We start from the raw sequence: 18,306 nt of genomic DNA, 5'->3' as shown, positions 1-18,306 counted from the left end.
ACTAGGAGAGCCATAATTAAAAATTCTTCCATGACTCCAAGGCCGGAAGGGACCATTGTGATCATCTCATCTGACCTCCTGTATGATACAGGCCATAGATCTTCCCCAACATAATTCCTAGAGCATATCTTTTAGAAAAACATCAAATCTTGATTTAAAAATGGTGAGTGATGGAGAATCCAACATTAAACATTGGAACAATTTACCAAGGATCATTACTCTCACTGTTAAAAATGTATGCCTTATTTCCAGATTGTATTTATACCTTTCTCTGCTAGATTGAAGAGCCCATCATTAAATATTTGTTCCCATGTAGGTACTTATAGTCTGTAACCAAATTACCCCTTAAACATCTCTTTGTTAAGCTAAATAGATTGTTGTTACTATAGTGATAGGCTGATAGAGATCAAGGAGTCCGGTGGCACCTTAAAGACTAACAGATTTTTTTGGGCATAAGCTTTCGTGGGCTAGAACCCACTTCATCGGATGCATTAATCCTTCAATTGTTTTCGGGGCTCTCCTGTCTGAATCTGCTCCAATTTGTCAACATCCTTCTTGAACTGTGGGCACCAGAACTGCACACAGTATTCCAGCAGTGGTCACACCAGTGCCAAATGCAAAGGTAAAAAATCCTCTCTACTCCTACTTGAAATTCCTGTTTATACATCCCAGGATTGCATCCATGCTTTTGGCCACAGCATCACATGGGAGCTCATGTTCAGATGATTACCCACCATGAGCCCCAAAATTTTCTGTGGACGCTGTAAATAAGAAGAGGGCAGCATTATTTCCTGTAAATGTAAACTAACTTGTTTGTCTTAGTGATTGGCTGAACAAGAAGTAGGACTGAGTGGACTTGTAGGCTCTGAAGTTTTACATTGTTTTATTTTTGAGTGCAGTTATGTAACAAAAAATCTACATTTGTAACACAAAGATTGCTCTACAGTATTTGTATAAGGTGAATTGAAAAATAGTATTTCTTTTATTTATCATTTTTACAGTGCAAATATTTGCAATAAAAATGATATACACTCTGATTTCAGTTACAACACAAAATACAATATATATGAACATGTAGAAAAATATTTAATAAATTTCAATTGGTATTCTATTGTGTAACAGTGTGATTAAAACTGTGATTAATCATGACCAATTTTTTAATAACAATTAATTTTTTTCAGTTAATAGCGTGAGTTAACTGTGATTAATCAACAGCCCAAATAAAAAATATTAAACAATGTAGGGCTAAGAACAAATCTCTGCAGCACTCCAGTAAATGGAGGGATTCCCTGTTTATAGTTACATTTTAAGACCTATCTGTTAGCCAGTTTTAATCCATTCAATATGTACCATGTTCTAGTTTTTTAATCAAAATTTCATGCAGTAATAAGTCAAGCACCTTAGGGAAGTTTAAGTATATTATATCAACAATGTATCAACCAAACTTGTAATTTTTTTTGAATTACTTTCCATAAACTCTCCTTTAATTCTTTATTAATCAAGTCCCATATCAGCCACTCCATTATCTTGCTTGGGATTGATGTCAGACTGACAGGCCTATAATTACTCAGGTAATCCCATTTACTCTTTTAAAAGTATTGGCACATAATTGGCTTTCTTCCAGTCTCCTGGAATTTCCCCAGTGTTCCAAGACTCGATAATCAACATTAACAGTCCAGCAGACTCCATAGCCAGCTCTTTTAAAACTCTTGGATGTAAGTTATCTGGACCTGCTGATTTTAAAACTGTCTAACTTTAGTAGCTGCCATTTAACATCCTCCTGAGATACTTGTGGCGTGGAAAGAGTCTATTTCTTTGGGATCATGATCTCTTGTATCTCAGAGTGGCTCTGAGAATGATAGCCCATGAGATACATCAGAGACTCCTACTTACTACATGACCAAGGTAGGATCTATCACCAAATTCAGATATCACAATTCCAGGCAAGGTAATACACTTTGTTGTGGTGGATGGAAGAGTAGAGATTGATCAAGGGAACATCTCTGCCAAACAAAGAGGAAAATTCTCACCAAATTTGAGTATTGAGGGGCTAGAGTCTAGAGAATCCAGTCGGGGAAGAAGTTGGTAAAAGAGTGTGGATCAGGGTGGAAAGAAATAAAAATCAACCAACCTATTAGAACTTAGAGAAATGAGCAGATTCTGTGAAAGTCACAGCTAGTCCTAAAAAACAAGCATATCCTGGTCAAGACAAAAATATAAACATGATCTCCTATCTGAACTGACAAGGGGGAACTGCTGGACCTGCTTCATTAGAGAGCAAAAAGGTTGTCTCAGTGGGCAGGAGAACACACTCTTCGTAAAAGCTATGCACATAAATGGAGCCACCAGTCACAGGGCAGACTGACTGAGAAGAAAAATAATTCAGGAGGGGGTATGATCCCTTAATTATTTGTCTGTATAAAACTGAATGATAGGCTCATTGGAATAACCCACAATTTACTTATTCACCTCACTGGACAATCACAATTTTGAATTATACTTCTCCATTCACAACAGAAGAGCAACAGCAGTTGACACCCTCTCACACCTATGGTCAAATAAGCTACTGTAGCTAAGGATTCATCCCTAACCCTAGCACCTAATTATATGCTTCTTGTCCCTTACCCCACATCTCGCAGCTGGTTCATGAGATAATGGAGAAAAGGTTTGCATCTTCCTAGTTTCCCCTCACTAATTGAAGCAGCAGAGGTTCTTAAAACTAGTGAGCAAATCCATGATCAACACAACCTCCAGCTTGTTTTAACAGGGCCTATGCCTTAACATTGGAATCCACCCTTACTAAATTATCAACGTGGCTACTGAATGGAAGATTGAGAAAAGCAGATCTGGCAGGCAGAGTGAGGCATCCTCCTAATATCCAAGAAACTCTCCAAAAACAAATAGTGTAATACAAAGAACAAATCTCCACTGCAAGTGGAGAGGCAGCCAAATTAATCCCAATAAACTGCAGCTCTCTAATTCCTCACATTTTTACAGGATAACCTGTCCCTCAACTTGGCAATATTAACCTTGAGGGGACAATTATCAACACTTGTTTCCATACCAATGTCTTCATCTTCACAAATTTCTTCTCACCAACTAATTAAGAGATTTTAAAACACAGCAGAACTCCAGCAACCTTCAAAAAGATTCACACATGACCCCTTACAGCCTGACCAGAAAGTTTCTGAGTTTCTAATTTGAGATTTTTCAAATTCTTATTTATTATCCACAAGATGGGTCTACTATCAAGGAACTCTATCAACTGAGGAGCAACACCACACCTTCCAAATAGAAGAGGCCTTGCTATTTACCTGACCTGACTTTAATTGTAAGTGTAACACTAGTTTTCAGAGATATCAAGAGAAAATGTTCCCTTCTTGCTCTTTAAATACTAGACATGACCTGAAAGAAAATTATGGCATAAAATGGATGTAATGAAAAACTAAAAGTTTACTTGAAATGAACTAATGCGTTCAAGAAATCCAAATGCCTTTGTTTCATGCCACCCTCTCCTGATGTGGGAAGGAAGCACAAAAATCTGCCAGCAGTAGCTTGGTGTCTAAATATATTGTTTTGATAGAGCCACAGTGAAGACAGAATAGTCTATCTCTGAGAACCAGATCTGCTGTTCTCAAACCAGGAAACTCTGGTCTATCATGTGGAGTCTTCCTCAGCAAAATGGAGAAAAAAAAAAAAAAGGCATGAGTCCTTTCCCTCTATGTAAATGAAAACTCTCTGATAGACACTGTGCATCTTTGCCTGTTCTCAAGCTGAATCTTGGACTTGCTGATTTGTAGCTGCTTAGATCTGTAGCAAGACAAGCCCATATCTGGATTGCTCTACCTGGCAAACATCAGACAAACCACTAAAAGTTTGATCAACCATTTACATTGATCCTCATCTTTCTCACCTAAGTTTCTGGGTATGCTCGTTTGTGATTGACAGGTGCAGAGTTGATGGGGTCATTTCATTCTAAATTCCATCATTTTCACAGATTGGATTGCCTCCTGACACAACAGGAGGGGACTGAGACCTCTCCATGTCTACTGAAGTAATATATTATAACAATACTATCCATTAGAGCTGTCCTCAGGGTGAGGAACATATGATTTGAGAGAGTCTCATGGCCCTCAGCTCTAGCAAGTTTTATGCAGAACCTCAAATCCTGAGGTTTCCAAAGACCATGGACAGTTTATGGATCATATATGCACACACCAACCCAGATGGGAAATATCAGTGCATCATCTGCAAAGCGAGCTCATGGGACTTATGCATCACATAACTACCAACTACTGTTCAACAAGGTTTTATGGCTGTGTGGCGAGGCCTGTGACAACTTTTACTATGGGGCTCTGTGGAAACATTGTCATGAAGGAGAAGACTGTCAGAGCAAGATGAATACAGAATTGCATCAAAAAAGCCTACAAAGCAAATGCTGGTGAAAATACCTCGTAGTCTAAAAGCACAAAACCTCTAGGTCCACTTCCACATCATGGACAAAGATATTATCTTCTGCAGAAAATATCTATAAAGCCACTCCAGATGAGTATTCACATATTCACAAGCTAGATCTGCAAGCTTTTTTGGGGATGGCATTTTCTAGGAGTTACTTCCACAGAATGGTACTTTCTAAATCCTCTCTTCTCCTCACCATCTAGCTATTATCTGCTCATTACATCCCATCTTGAAAGGATCAGTGGATCTAGACTCAAGAATTAGAATTGTCTTTACATGTCAATTTATTTTCTCTGAGAACTTAACTTCACTTTTCTAGTCCTTCATAAGAGCAAGATTATTAGTTCAGTCTGTATATAGCTGGCAACCTTTTGTCTCTGTATGTGCTCTGCAGACTAAATTATATATTAATGGTTTTTGCAGCCCTATTATATGACTATATTGTGTAAAGTATATTAGCAATGTTTTTCTTAGAGCCCACAATATCAAAAGAACTTTCTGGAGCACAAGGTCAAAGGCACCTTCACCTGTTTCAACGATTGACTGATTGCTGTAGTCCCCTCCATACACTACAGGGCATAAGAAAGGAATCAAACCATCTGTAAGAAGCAGCAGACCAAATGACAAAGAAAAAAATTATAGTTGAATAATGGTGTCATACCTATAAATAAAGATACATAGTTTCTAATACTGTACTTAATATGTAATATACTGTGTAAACTTTAATCCATATTAATGGTTGGGACATCCTCTGTGAGTGACAAAGTTTGGGGATTTTTTTTTTTAAGAAATCAATTATAGTGCATCAAACCAACATTACTTTATTGTTTAATGAAAAAATATACTAGATTGGTATATTAAGATGTAATCTAACAGCACAAGTAGTACTTTAGGTTCCTGTTATCTAGAATTGTCTGGAATGGATTTTTGAAAGAGACCTTTAGAAATCTTATGTCTCTCTTTGTCACACGTTGAACGCAGCTGCAGGATATCAGAATACCCCCATATCATCTTGTTGCTCAAAGAACATAAACACATTCTGAAGATTCTGCACTGTGTCCTCTGCACTAATTTTTGTGCTTGATACAAGCTCAGTTGTATCTTGTTAACTGTCTGCCTTCTCCACCTGATATTCCCCTTCAACAGCAACATTAATCTCAGAATCATCTAAAATTTGATACCGGGGTTGGTTGCTGTCACGCAGGAGCCATTGCTGGATATTCTCTTCATCCACTTCTTCAAAACCATGATGGTGATTTATAATTTCAAGAATATCGTTGTTTTCCTCGGGGTCTGTTTCAAAATCAAGGAAATGTTGTTGTCTTCAAGATCTGGCCACAGTTAATATCAGACAAATTTGTAATGTGATGTCTTTGACATCATTCCATGCCTTTTCAGAACCACAAATAGCATCTTTCAGAATCAGTGACTTCCAAAAAATAAACATGTCATGTTGTTCAGTTAATAATTTTTTTCCATAACTTTTTTTGTCATTTTTTTGAAAGTCTGAATTATAGATTGGTCCATTGGCTACAAACAGAAGTCACATTTGGCAAGAGCATGGCAAAAATCTGGTGATCTGTCATCAGTTGCTCTTTCTGAGGATGTGAGGGAGCACTGTCCAACAATATAATTGCTTTTTCAGGCAACTGTTGTTTCTGTGGCTAGTTGCAAACCGGGGACGCAAATTTTGAATGAAATCAGTCTTAGAAAATATGGCTGTCCATCCATGCTGCCTTTTGGTGATAGTAATGAACTGCCACATGCTGAACATCTGTGCCCTTGAATGACTGTGACTTTTTGGCTTTGCCCATACAAGCCAATTGCAAACAGTGCCTCCCACTTGCATTGGCACAGCACAAGAAAGTGATCATTTTCTTGCTTGACATATATCCAGGCACAACTGTGTGCAACTTGGAAGACATTTCCAAAAAACACCTGTCTCATCAGCATTGTAAACTTGAGCTGGTAAAAAATTGTGCATTTCAATACACAAATGGAATCTATCCTTGAAATTTTTGGATGTTGCACTCTCTATGGAAAGCTTTTCTCCTCAAATGCAAAGCACACAAATTCCATGGAGTGATTTAAAATGCATCAGCCACCCTTGACTTGCCATGAAAGGCTCGGTAATTGTGAGGCAAACTAGCAGCCAAACCAGGGCTGCTCACTCAGCTGTCCCCCCAACAGGGTGGACTGGTGCATGGGGCTCTCCATCCCTTGTGTCTCCTGTCATATACTCCAGGAGGTGAGGCCAGCCTTACAGCCAACTTCTTGTGCTTTCCTCGAGCAGGCCCTGCAGGGGGGTGCTCCCCAGCCATCCCTCCGGACCTCACCATCAGGCCTCTGCCCCACAAACCTCCCCAGCTGCCCCCTACGCACCACCTGAGCTGGCAGCCTGACATGCAGCTTATCTGCCTCCGAACCGCACCTAGGAAACAGCTATACATGCTTGTGCTCCTCACCCTTCACTTCCTCAGCCTCGTGTCTTGCCCCGATCACCACGGGACCTCCTACCACCTGTCATAAATATAAAGGGAAGGGTAAACACCTTTAAATCCCTCCTGGCCAGAGGAAAAATCCTTTCACCTGTAAAGGGTTAAGAAGCTAGGATAACGTTGCTGGCACCTGACCAAAATGACCAATGAGGAGACAAGATACTTTCAAAAGCTGGAGGGAGGGAGAAACAAAGAGTCTGTCTGTGTGATGCTTTTGCCTGGGACGGAACAGGAATGGAGTCTTAGAGAACTTAGTAAGTAATCTAGCTAGATATGCTTTAGATTATGATTTCTTTAAATGGCTGAGAAAATAAGCTGTGCCGAATAGAATGGATATTCCTGTCTTTGTGTCTTTTTGTAACTTAAGGTTTTGCCTAGAGGGATTCTCTATGTTTTGAATCTATTACCCTGTAAGGTATTTACCATTCTGATTTTACAGAGGTGATTCTTTTTTACTGTTTCTTCTATTAAAATTCTTCTTGTAAGAACTGAATGCTTTTTTCATTGTTTATAAGATCCAAGGGTTTGGGTCTGTGGTCACCTATGCAAATTGGTGACGATTTTTACCAAACCTTTCCCTGGAAGTGGGGTGCAAGGGTTGGGAGGATTTTGGAGGGAAAGACGTTTCCAAACAACGCTTTCTTAAAAATAAACCCAGTCAGACGTTTGGTGGTGGAAGTCCAAGGGCAAAAGGTAAAATAGTTTGTACCTTGGGAAAGTTTTAACCTAAGCTGGTAAAAGTAAGCTTAGGAGGTTTTCATGCAGGTCCCCACATCTGTACCCTAGAGTTCAGAGTGGGGAAGGAACCTTGACACCACCCATGGAGGGTGAGGAAATCTGATGGGCCATTCCATATTCCACCCTGGTCCCATGGCCTGATGGGGATATTAGATGGCAGCTCCTTCATGGAGCCATAAACATGGGCGTGTACCTGGCGCAGTTCACTACCTCCCCCGAGATCTGCCCCTTCCACAGTGAGAGGGAGATCCCAGGCACATCTACATCGAATACGCTGGGTTGCAGCCCCTTTTCTGGCTTCTCCAAAACCTTCTCCTTAAATTCTGGCGGACTTTTCCCTGCACCTCTTGATCTATGCACTCCACATCCGTGGCCCCACAATTGGCCACGAAGTTATGAGACCTCCTCGTCAACCTCCTCCTGGCTCTGGCCACTGTGGCCGTCCTCCATGCCAGGAGCAGGAAGTTGGATGGAGAGGTGCTCTGCAACATTGGGGCCTACTTCTGATCCTCCCTTAAGTCATGTCTCTGGGCAGAGTTGTCTTTGGACTGTGTGTACACTGGCTCCCTAGACACCTTTGAAGAGCAGTGGGTGCTGTCCGGGGTTCTCTGCTTGGTGTCTCCCTCTGGATCCCTGCTTTTGAATCTGTGACCCTCACTCTTGTACCTGTTTTTTCATTTGTTGTCCCTGTGATGGATTCCCCCTCGGGTGCCACCTGCAACTCGGGTACCTGTAAGCCCCCCTCACCCACCAGCCTGGGCTCCCTCTCACGCTGTGTTTTCTGTGATAAATTGCCAAGCTCTCCAAGCTTGCTCTTTCACCAGCAGACACAGAGGTAGGCACACACCCAGCTGCAGCATTTACAGGTTGCTGTGATCAGCTCTGCATGGGGAGGCTACTGCTAAGGAACTGCCCAGCTGCTCAAGAGCACACACCCCTCTGGAGTGTAAATCCAAAATAATACCGTTTTGCGCTGCACGGAAATCTCTACAGCATAAGCTCATGAAATTCGCTCCCTCCCTCAGTGTGGAGAGAGAATATACAACAGGTTTTTGTCCCAAGTTATAAATCCCACATACTGGTTTGTGATTAAAGGAAAAGCAAATTTATTAGCTACAAAAGATAGATTTTAAGTGATTATAAGGGATAGCAAACAGATCAAAGCAGGTTACCTAGCAAATAAACAAAAACGCAATCTAAGCTTAATATATTAAAGAGATTGGATATGAGGAGCAAATTCTCACCCTAAATGATGATATAAGCTGGCTTCAGGCTCTTAAGGGGCAAGCTGCACTTGCTTACAGCTTGGAATCCCTAGGTGTTCCTTTCACAGGCTAAAAATCCCTCTAGCCTGGGTCCAGCACTTCCCCCCCAGTTCAGTCCTTGTTCCTCGCATGTTGCCAGGAGTCTCTTTGGGCAGGGAGTCAATGAAGAACCTCGATGTCACTTCCCTGCCTTAAATAGCTTTTGCATATGGTGGGAACCCTTTGTCTCCAAGCTTTGTTCCCATGCCTTTCAGTGGAAAAACACTGGTCTTCCAAGATGGAGTCCAGTACCAGGTGATCTGGTCACAACCATGACTGGGAGGCTGTTTGTAGGGTGCTCAGGAAGGTTCCTAGGTGGGAGATTAGCTTCTTGTAAGACCTATTGTTCTTCCTAATGGTCCATTGACTTGAATGGGCCGTTTCCAGCCAGCCATCTAGACTGACAGGTTTTTGCCTAGTTTCAGAGTAGCAGCCATGTTAGTCTGTATCCGCAAAAAGAAAAGGAGTACTTGTGGCACCTTAGAGACTAACAAATAGTCTTTACACCTGGGGAACGCCCACTAGGCAAAACACATTTGTAATAGATACATAGATAATATTCTTAACTTCAGATACCAAAATGATACATGCATACAAATAGGATAATCATATTCAGTACATAATAACCTTTACCATGATATTTCACATGACCTATCTTGTATAAAATACATCATTGTTATGCCATAATTGTATCATAATAATATCCCTATGAAGAATATGGAATGCAGTGTCACAGTTCCCTGTAATCTTTTTGATGCCTGGGTCCTGTGGCTCCTCCCCTTAGGCTGGGTGGGGTGGCTTTCGATGTGGGCAGGCTTGTGACCACCTATCCCCAGAGGCTCAATAGGTGCCCCTCCAACAGAGCTGTGATGAGGCAGCACTCAGGCAGGCACCAACAATTCAGCTGCACTTAATCTTTCCACAGAGCCTGCCATGACTCAGTCTTCAGGCATGCAGCAGCAGCCTATCCAGTAGAGCCTGGGTCAGATAATCCTCAGGTTCAGGTACTTTCCCCAACCCTGGCAGAACTGCAGATTAGTCTGTGCAAGAGAACTACCCAGCCAGGAACCCTCCTGCAGCCTTGCAGTGTACCAGATTCCCTTCATGTCCAGCCTGCTCTTGATCCAGTTCCTACTCCAGCCTTGCCTGCGTTATGTTCCAGTCTTGTCCTTGCCCATCCCTGACCTTGCTCCAGCTCTGTTACTGGCCCGCTCCAGCCTTGCCTCTACCTCCTGACCTTCTTGGACTCTGACCACTGGGCTTCAAACTTTGTTCTGTATCTGGACTCTGACTATAGTACTCAGTTTGGCTTGTCTGCGGACACTGATCTCAGTTCTGATATGGGCCTGTTCCCAGATCTCGGTTCCAGCACCACCCTCAGCACGGTCCCAACCCTATGTCTGGTTTCTAACTCTCTCCAACCACTAGGCATGACTATTGGGAGGCAGGGTCTGACAATAATGTTCATTTTTGCATGAAATTCCCTACCTTTTTCTGATATCATTGGTCCTGAAACCGGAATTCCTTCAGCACGTTTCTGTTTGAACCATGTGTATGAAGCAACATCTACATCCTCCAATGAAGATTTTTTTCAGGCTTCCTCTTCAGCACACTGAGCAGGCTATCACCATCATGAATAAACTTACAAATCCATGACCCTGCCCATGTTCAAATCATACCCAGTTTGCAAACCACAATTATACTCTACTGAACTTTTTTTTTTCTTGCCGGGATGCCATGCTCAAATTTCTCTATGAACTCACATTTCTGTCATAGGATTAAGAAAACTCTCTTTTTCTTTGTCATGCTATGGGACTCAGAACCAGATGGTAATGGTTGTTTGTGCATGATAATTCAGGCTTTTTCCTTTCTTCTTTTTCACTCCTTGACAGATTCCTCCCCCCGCTCCCTCTCTTATGTGTGGTCCCATCCTCTCCTTGGTTTAGCATTTGACTTTAACAGTGTATGAATTTAATTAAATGTTATAATAATGCAAAATGAAGTTAAAACAAACCTTCAGAGATTTTATCATGGTCCTCATTTATTAATAATTGTTTCTCCACCCCATATTTCGTTTCCTCCTTCCTCTGATCGTCTTTGTCCTGACTCCACCAAGGAGACAGCATGTTATTCATCAGGTGCATTAACTTCACCACCCCTAATACATAACACCTGCTCTGGCAAATGAGAAGAGCTATGTCATGCCCAGGGATAGTGCTTGTAAAGCAATTTCACATGATGCAATGCTCCACAGTTGACAAATAGGGTCCATCACATCTACTGACCCTACTTCCAAGTGATGCTTCTTGACTGCTATGCCAGCACTGTTTTCTTAGAGCATCTGTTTCAATGAATTTGATTATGTTCACTTCAGTGGATGGTTCTGGAAAAGATTTTATTGTATAAGGAAATAATTCTTTCAAGAGAATGTGTGGACAACAGCTATTTGTGGGGTATCTTTAACGGCCAAATTTTGAAAATGGTGCACAGCCTGTGGTGCCAAAATGTAAGCTGATAATTTCAGGGTGCAAAGGAATATTCTCCCCCAGCCTGGTTCTCTACTGCTTGTGCAACTTGTACCAATGTATGCTCTGAGTGTTTCACTCCCTGGGCCAGATTCTGATATAATTTACACTGGTGTAAAAGCAGAGTAACTACATTGACTTCAATGGAGTTACTCCAAATTTCCTTTGGTATAACTAAGATCAGAATCTGGCCCTCTGTCTGCAGCGAAGAATGGCCAGTGGACCTGTATCTGCACTATTGGTAATGATAGGGTGCAGAGAGAATTCTCACACAGCAAAATTCTCAGGTGCACAGAAGTGTTTAGACACCCTGTGTAAGGGTCCCTAAATGCCATCCCTTCTACTTTTCAGTGGAACCTCTTTAATTCCATTGAATTATGGTCCTCAGCAATCAAGAATAACAGGACCCAAGTTATTTGTTCATATCTCTATTATTCTTCAGAAGAATGTTTTTGGTTATGCAAAATTATACAAAAATAATTTCATATAGCTGAGAATGATTGAACTTAAAATTGTATCATCTTGATGTATATAAAACTATTTCATGTTTTTTTTTAAAGGATTTAAATGTATTAACACTAATTTTTAAGGCAATTTGGCCCACTTGATGGAACACAGGATTGGGAGCCAGGAGACTTGGTTTCCGTTATCAGCTCTACACTGATCTGTTATGTGTTCTTGGGCAAATCATTTCACTTATCTATGCTTCTGTCACCCACCCATCCTTTACCTGTCTTGTCTATTTAGATTGTAGACTCTTCACGAAAGGATTGTATCTCACTACATGTGTGTATAGTGCTTAGGATAAGGAGACTGAGCTCAGTCACAGTAGCCTCTAGATACTGTAATGGAAATACTAATAATGTTTTTCTCTCTCCCTTCATAACTACACTAGCTATGTTGTACAGTATTGCATAAACCAAATGCATGAGTTTGACAGTATAAATGTTTTATTGACACTCATTTTGGAGGAGCTATATTGCAGGATCATGTGGCTCTCTCAAACTCATGCTAGTGAGCATAGTTCATAGTGAGTAACAGACAACAGTTTAGGACAGACAGTGAAGAATTACCCAACTGAAATGGCAGGGGCACAACAGCTAGTCAGTACATTATCTAAACTGCTACTTTGTCAGGATGCTCTCAATTTTGCAAGATATGCCCTACAGTCTTTAGTAACTGCAGAGGGGTTAATGTCTTGTGAAAGGCAGCACTTCCACCAGCACAATACCATCATTGCCACACGGGGGTATCGCTTATAGGGAGCAAATGCCAACTTAAGAATTGTTTCAGAGTAACAGCCGTGTTAGTCTGTATTCGTAAAAAGAAAAGGAGTACTTGTGGCACCTTAGAGACTAACCAGTTTATTTGAGCATGAGCTTTCGTGAGCTACAGCTCACTTCATCGGATGCCTCCCCTTCAACCCAGCTTAACTTGCAATAACTGAATATGTTACAGGCAGCCTGATGTCATAAAGCAGCACCAGGCCTTCAATGTCTCCTTCAATAATTCCTGTCTGCTTTAAGATGACTTCTACCTACCCAGTGAGGCAATACATTACCCCAACGTCATCACATCCTCTAGATCTCACTTAAATATCTGTAAATAAAAAATAAATGGGCCTGAAGCTTCAGCACTTGCCCCAGCCAACAGGACAGGACTGAGGCTCTCTCAAATGAGACCTCTTTCAGTCAAACTGTAGCCACTACTGGAGTTGTGCCACTTCAGCACAAGTTATCCGAGTTAACAAAAAACAAGTCTGAGTTATAGCCATCCCTCCGATGTCTGTGACTTTGTGGGCACTTGATCGTCCCCACGAGTCATACCACTATCTTGAGATATGTTGGTATCAAATGTAATATTACATCCATCCTCCAAGGGAGGACAACAGGGGGCTCTATGACCAATACGACTAGCATAAATAAAAGCATATTAACTTGGGGAGGGGTTCAGCTAGCCGTCCCTCCCCACTTCTCTCCAATGCTGGCTGTGGGAGGGGGGTCCGTCTTCCATTTTCTCCGGGGCTGAGTGCAGGAGGGGTGTGCAGCTGCTGAAGGATTAGTTAGCTTCCCCGCTTTCTCCATCCTAGTGTGACGGGGAGGAGAGCTCCCCCAAGTGTCGCTGGGTCACTCAACCTCATTTCTCTCCCTGCGGATGAGCGGGTGGGGGGCTCCCCGATGCTAGCAGGTGGGTGCTGGGCGGACTCCCCCCGCCCCCAATGGGGTGCTGGGGAATCACCCTGGTCTGGCCCTGGGCAGCCCCCTCTCTCTACTCCTGGGGGGGCAGCCCCGGTGCTGGCGGGAGCGCCGCTTCCCCCTCGTGCCGGGTGGGGAGCGCACTCTCCTGCGGCCGGTGCGGAGCGGGGCCCTTCCCGCGCCCTGGCGACAGGGGCCCGGGCGCAGGGGGGGTGCGGAGCCGCTCTCTCGCCGCGGGCGGGAGCCGGGGCGGGGCGCGCTGTGCGGCGGGGGCGGTGCTCGCTCCTCCTCTGGGGCCGCGCGGCGAGGGAGGCGGCGGATCCGGGGCCTGGCGGAGGCGGAAGGGGCGGGCGGACGCGGCGCGGCCGGGCCTGACTCTGCGGGACGCGCGATGCTGGTGAGTGCCGAGGCCTCGGCGGTGCCGCGGTGTCGCAGTGAGGCCGGCGGCGGGCCGGGCCGGGCGCGGGGAGGCGGCCGGAGCGGGGCGGGCTGCGGGGCTCGGCTCGGAGTCACTCCGCAGCCGCCGCGCAGGGGAGGCCCGGGCGCCGCCGCCGCCGGTTCTTCCCTTCGGGCTCGTTTTATGCCCCTGGCCCGCCAGCGCTGGGGTGGGGCCGAGCTCGGCCGGGGATCCGGCCCCTCTGCCCCCGGCTCGGCCTCTGGTGAGAGGCCTCGAACTACGCACTGGAAATGCCTTTCCCGGTACCGCCCCGGAGCCTTCCCCCATCCCGTATCCCCCCAACCCCCCGTCCTTGTGTCGCCCCAGGAGCCTCCTGCGCAAGGGGACAGCCCCCACGTTGCCTCAGTATTGCTCCGGGAGCCTCCCCTCCCCAAGGGGCAGCCCCGGTGGCTGGTTCTCTCACCCCCAATATTATCCCAGCCACTCCAGAATATTCTCTTCCATAGCCCCTCACCCCAACCCCCCAGTGACTGCCTGCCAGACTTCTGTATCATCTCAGTTAGCCCTGACCCCGATATGATCCCAGTTCCCTCCCACTCTTAAAGACTGTGCAACTAACTACTCCCCAAAAGCCCCTGCTGTCCCTTCATCCCCGGTGACTGTCCCTGTAACTGCCCCTACCCAATGACTGTATCTCCATAGTCCTCAGTGTTCCTCAAGTATATCCTTCTAATTCTCTCGTGAACACTCTGCCACCCACTAACAGCTCTGTAACAAAGCCTTACAATGATCCATTTTCCTTTAACTGGGATCCTTTCCCCATCCCTTTAATCATTCTTTGCCTCTCAGTGTGGAGGATTCATCCACCATAATTATTTCTCTGCTGTAATTTGTCCTCCAAAAACTATTTCCTGCACTGATTCTTACCCCTGCTGATCTCATTTACTTGTCCTCAGATCTTTCCCTAAGATCCCTCATCATCTTCCCATTACACTTCTTCCTTCCTTTCTGTGAACCCACATACTGTCTCCCCTACTTTGTACTTGTATCCTCTTGCTGAGCCATTTCTTTTGATGGGGTAGTGCCAGTTGGCTTACTTTTTGAACACCTTTTTCTATCCAGGCTGTGCACACAGATTATTTCCCTATCTTTATTAATTTGCCCCAATTATGTTTCAGTTCTCTGCTAATAACAGCAAACCAGTTTAACACCCCCACCCCAAATCAGTGTTGCTTTATTTACTGCACATATAGCTTTTCTCTTTTGTCTCATTTTTTATCTGGGGATAATTATGTGGTCCATCAGGTGCTTTAGTAAAAACCTGCTATTTTGGAGAAGCTGGGGGAGGGAATGGGGAGTTAGCTTAAAGTAGCAACTCAGAAATTGTTTCCACTACAGTATTGTGAATTGGTGGTTTGGGGGGTAACACTGTTTGGAATCTTTTCTTCAAAAGCAAAAGTGTAGTAAATTGGCCCACTATCACCAGCTGCAGCCCTGGGCACTTATTGTAAAGAGGCTTGCATTGGCAGATGAATTGACCTTATATGACCCTCTGACAAATTGGTTGCTTCCCTCTCTGATTTTGTCGTTCTGAAGATTCATAGATTATGTGGCCAGAAAGGACCACGGTGGTCATGTAATCTGACCTTCATTATCTAGAACATCCCTGAAATAATTCCTGTTTGGACTAGAGCATATCTTCTAGAAAAATATCCAAACTTGATTTTAAAATTGCCAGTTGTTCCTCCTTCTAGTTGAACTATCCTTGCTCCTCTTGTTACTGTTAGTTGCTTAATCTGTTAATATTGATTGCTTTATCCTCGTAACTTGAATAGTGCAGTCAGAATTAAGCACCATGCATAATTAGAATACTGTGTGTGCGTGTCACATTGGTTTAAATCTGTTTTATAGTTTGTGCCTATAAGTTAGCTCTTGTCTGCAAGAGAAAGTTGCACCAGTTTCAATTAAATCTTCATAAAAAATTAGCTAACTTGATGCAAACCCCTGTGTGGACACTTATTTTGGGTTGTGTGTGTCTTACTTGGGTCTATCTTAAGTTGAATTTTGCTGTTTGCCTGTAGAATTCTGCTGTTTTTTATAATTTAATATTCAAGAAGTTATTTAATACTCTGTTCTATTAAATTAATTTAATTACATTTCTCTGGTGCTGGATTGTTAGTTTGAGTACATGAAACATGGAAAGGCCCACTCTACTAATCAGGCCTTGTCTACACTACCAGGGTAAGTCAACTTAAGTTACACTACTCCAGCTATGTGAATAATGTAGCTGGAGTCGACATAGCTTAGGTCGACTTAGTGCGGTGTCTGCACTGTGCAGTGTCGACAGGAGATGCTGTCCCATCAACTTACTTTACTCTCTCATTCTGGTGGAGTACTGGAGTCGACCAGACAGTGTTCTGCAGTTGATTTAGTGGGTCTTCATAGAATAACAGAGTTGGAAGGGACCTCTGGAGGCCATCTAGTCCAACCCCCTGCCCAGAGCAGGACCAATCCCAACTAAATCATCCCAGCCAGGGCTTTGTCAAGCCTGACCTTAAAAACTTCTAAGGAAGGGGATTCCACCACCTCCCTAGGTAAAGCATTCCAGTGTTTCACCACCCTCCTAGTGAAAAAGTTTTTCCTAATATCCAACCTAAATCTCCCCTACTGCAACTTGAGACCATTACTCCTTGTCCTGTCATCTGCTATCACTGAGAATAGTCTAGATCCATCCTCTTTGGATCCACCTTTCAGGTAGTTAAAAGCAGATATCAAATCCCCCCTCATTCTTCTCTTCCGTAGACTAAACAATCCCAGTTCCCTCAGCCTCTCCTCATAAGTGATGTGTTCCAGTCCCCTAATCATTTTTGTTGCCCTTCGCTGGACTCTCTCCAATTTCTCCACATCCTTCTTGTAGTGTGGGGCCCAAAACTGGACACAGTACTCCAGATGAGGCCTCACCAGTGTCGAATAGAGGGGAACGATCACGTCCCTCGATCTGCTGGCAGTGCCCCTACTTATACACCTCAAAATGCCATTGGCCTTCTTGGCAACAAGGGCACACTGACTCATATCCAGCTTCTCGTCCACTGTCACCCCTATGTCCTTCTCTGTAGAACTGCTGCCTAGCCATTCGGTCCCTAGTCTGTAGCGGTGCATTGGATTCTTCCATCCTAAGTGCAAGACTCTGCACTTGTCCTTGTTGAACCTCATTAGATTTCTTTTGGCCCAAGGTTTTCACTAGACCTGCTAAATTGACCCCCGCTGCATTGATTGCAGCAGCATCTATCCTCAGTAAATGTAGACATCGCCTCAGGAATGATTCATTGATGACAGTGATTACCAGCATAGGGTCCACCTGTACTTATCTCTGCTGGCACTGAAAGTAGTTTAACTGCTAGTGGACAAAATGATTTTTAACATGGCTCCTTTATACTTTCTGTAATGCTACTGAAAACGGCTTTGTTCCATGTGCACTAGTAACTAAATCACTTTCAACACGGTTTAGAGAATGCATGGTAGGGGAAGGGGAGATATACCCATTGCTGAAAACAATTGCTAAGGGCAGGTCTACGCTGCAGCCGGGATCGACGCTCTTGAGATCAATCCACTAGCAGTCGATTTAGCGGGTCTAGTAAAGACCCACCAGATCGACTGCAGATTGCTCTCCAGTCGACCCCTGTACTCTACCCCCGACGAGAAGAGTAAGGTAAGTTGACGGGAGAAAATCTCCCGTCGACCCCGCGGTAATTCGACCTCAGGTACGTGGACTCCAGCCACATTATTCATGTAGCTGGAGTTGTGTAGTGTAGGTCGACTTACCGCCGTAGTGTATACCTAACAAAGGGTCATTTTCCTATTGCAGATAGATATAAAGGCCGTGTTGTGCAACAACTTTCCCAGGGTTTTATAGCCAATTGGTGGCACAGTTACATTAATGGTGTTACAGATAAAAGTTCAGTTTGTCTGCGCAGCTTTGCTCTGTTGCAGCCATGGCTGGGAGTCTATATTTACCACAATGTATAATCTTATTTTTATCCATGCATTCTAGGAAAAATCTGGGGAGGTGTGGTGCCCCGTCAGGAGACACAGGGTTTGGAGGACATGCACACAGAACAATAGCAGCAGCATATAGGGTAGTGTATCTTTGTGGTTTTCTGCTGCACGTAGCAGCGAGGAAGGATACCCAGT

General features: G+C 43.8%; 1 protein-coding gene across 3 annotated transcripts in view; it reads left to right on the top strand.

Annotated features, from left to right (window-relative positions):
• The first annotated feature begins 13,571 nt into the window (after positions 1-13,571).
• CUL1 (cullin 1) overlaps positions 13,572-18,306 on the top strand; it is an 84,081-nt gene continuing 79,346 nt past the window's right edge. Inside the window, exons 1-2 of one of the 3 annotated variants that reach the window (XM_043540505.1) lie at positions 14,330-14,417; positions 18,167-18,251. The gene's annotated coding sequence lies outside the window, so the exon portion shown is untranslated. Of the gene's footprint in view, positions 13,711-14,018; positions 14,116-14,329; positions 14,418-18,166; positions 18,252-18,306 lie in introns of those variants that run through there. The other 2 variants (XM_043540506.1, XM_037889979.1) reach the window with 2 other exon arrangements.

This window comes from Chelonia mydas, chromosome 2 (genome assembly GCF_015237465.2).
Source record: "Chelonia mydas isolate rCheMyd1 chromosome 2, rCheMyd1.pri.v2, whole genome shotgun sequence".
In the NCBI taxonomy this organism is placed as follows: domain Eukaryota; kingdom Metazoa; phylum Chordata; order Testudines; family Cheloniidae; genus Chelonia; species Chelonia mydas.
This window is presented reverse-complemented; position numbering and strand designations above follow the sequence as displayed.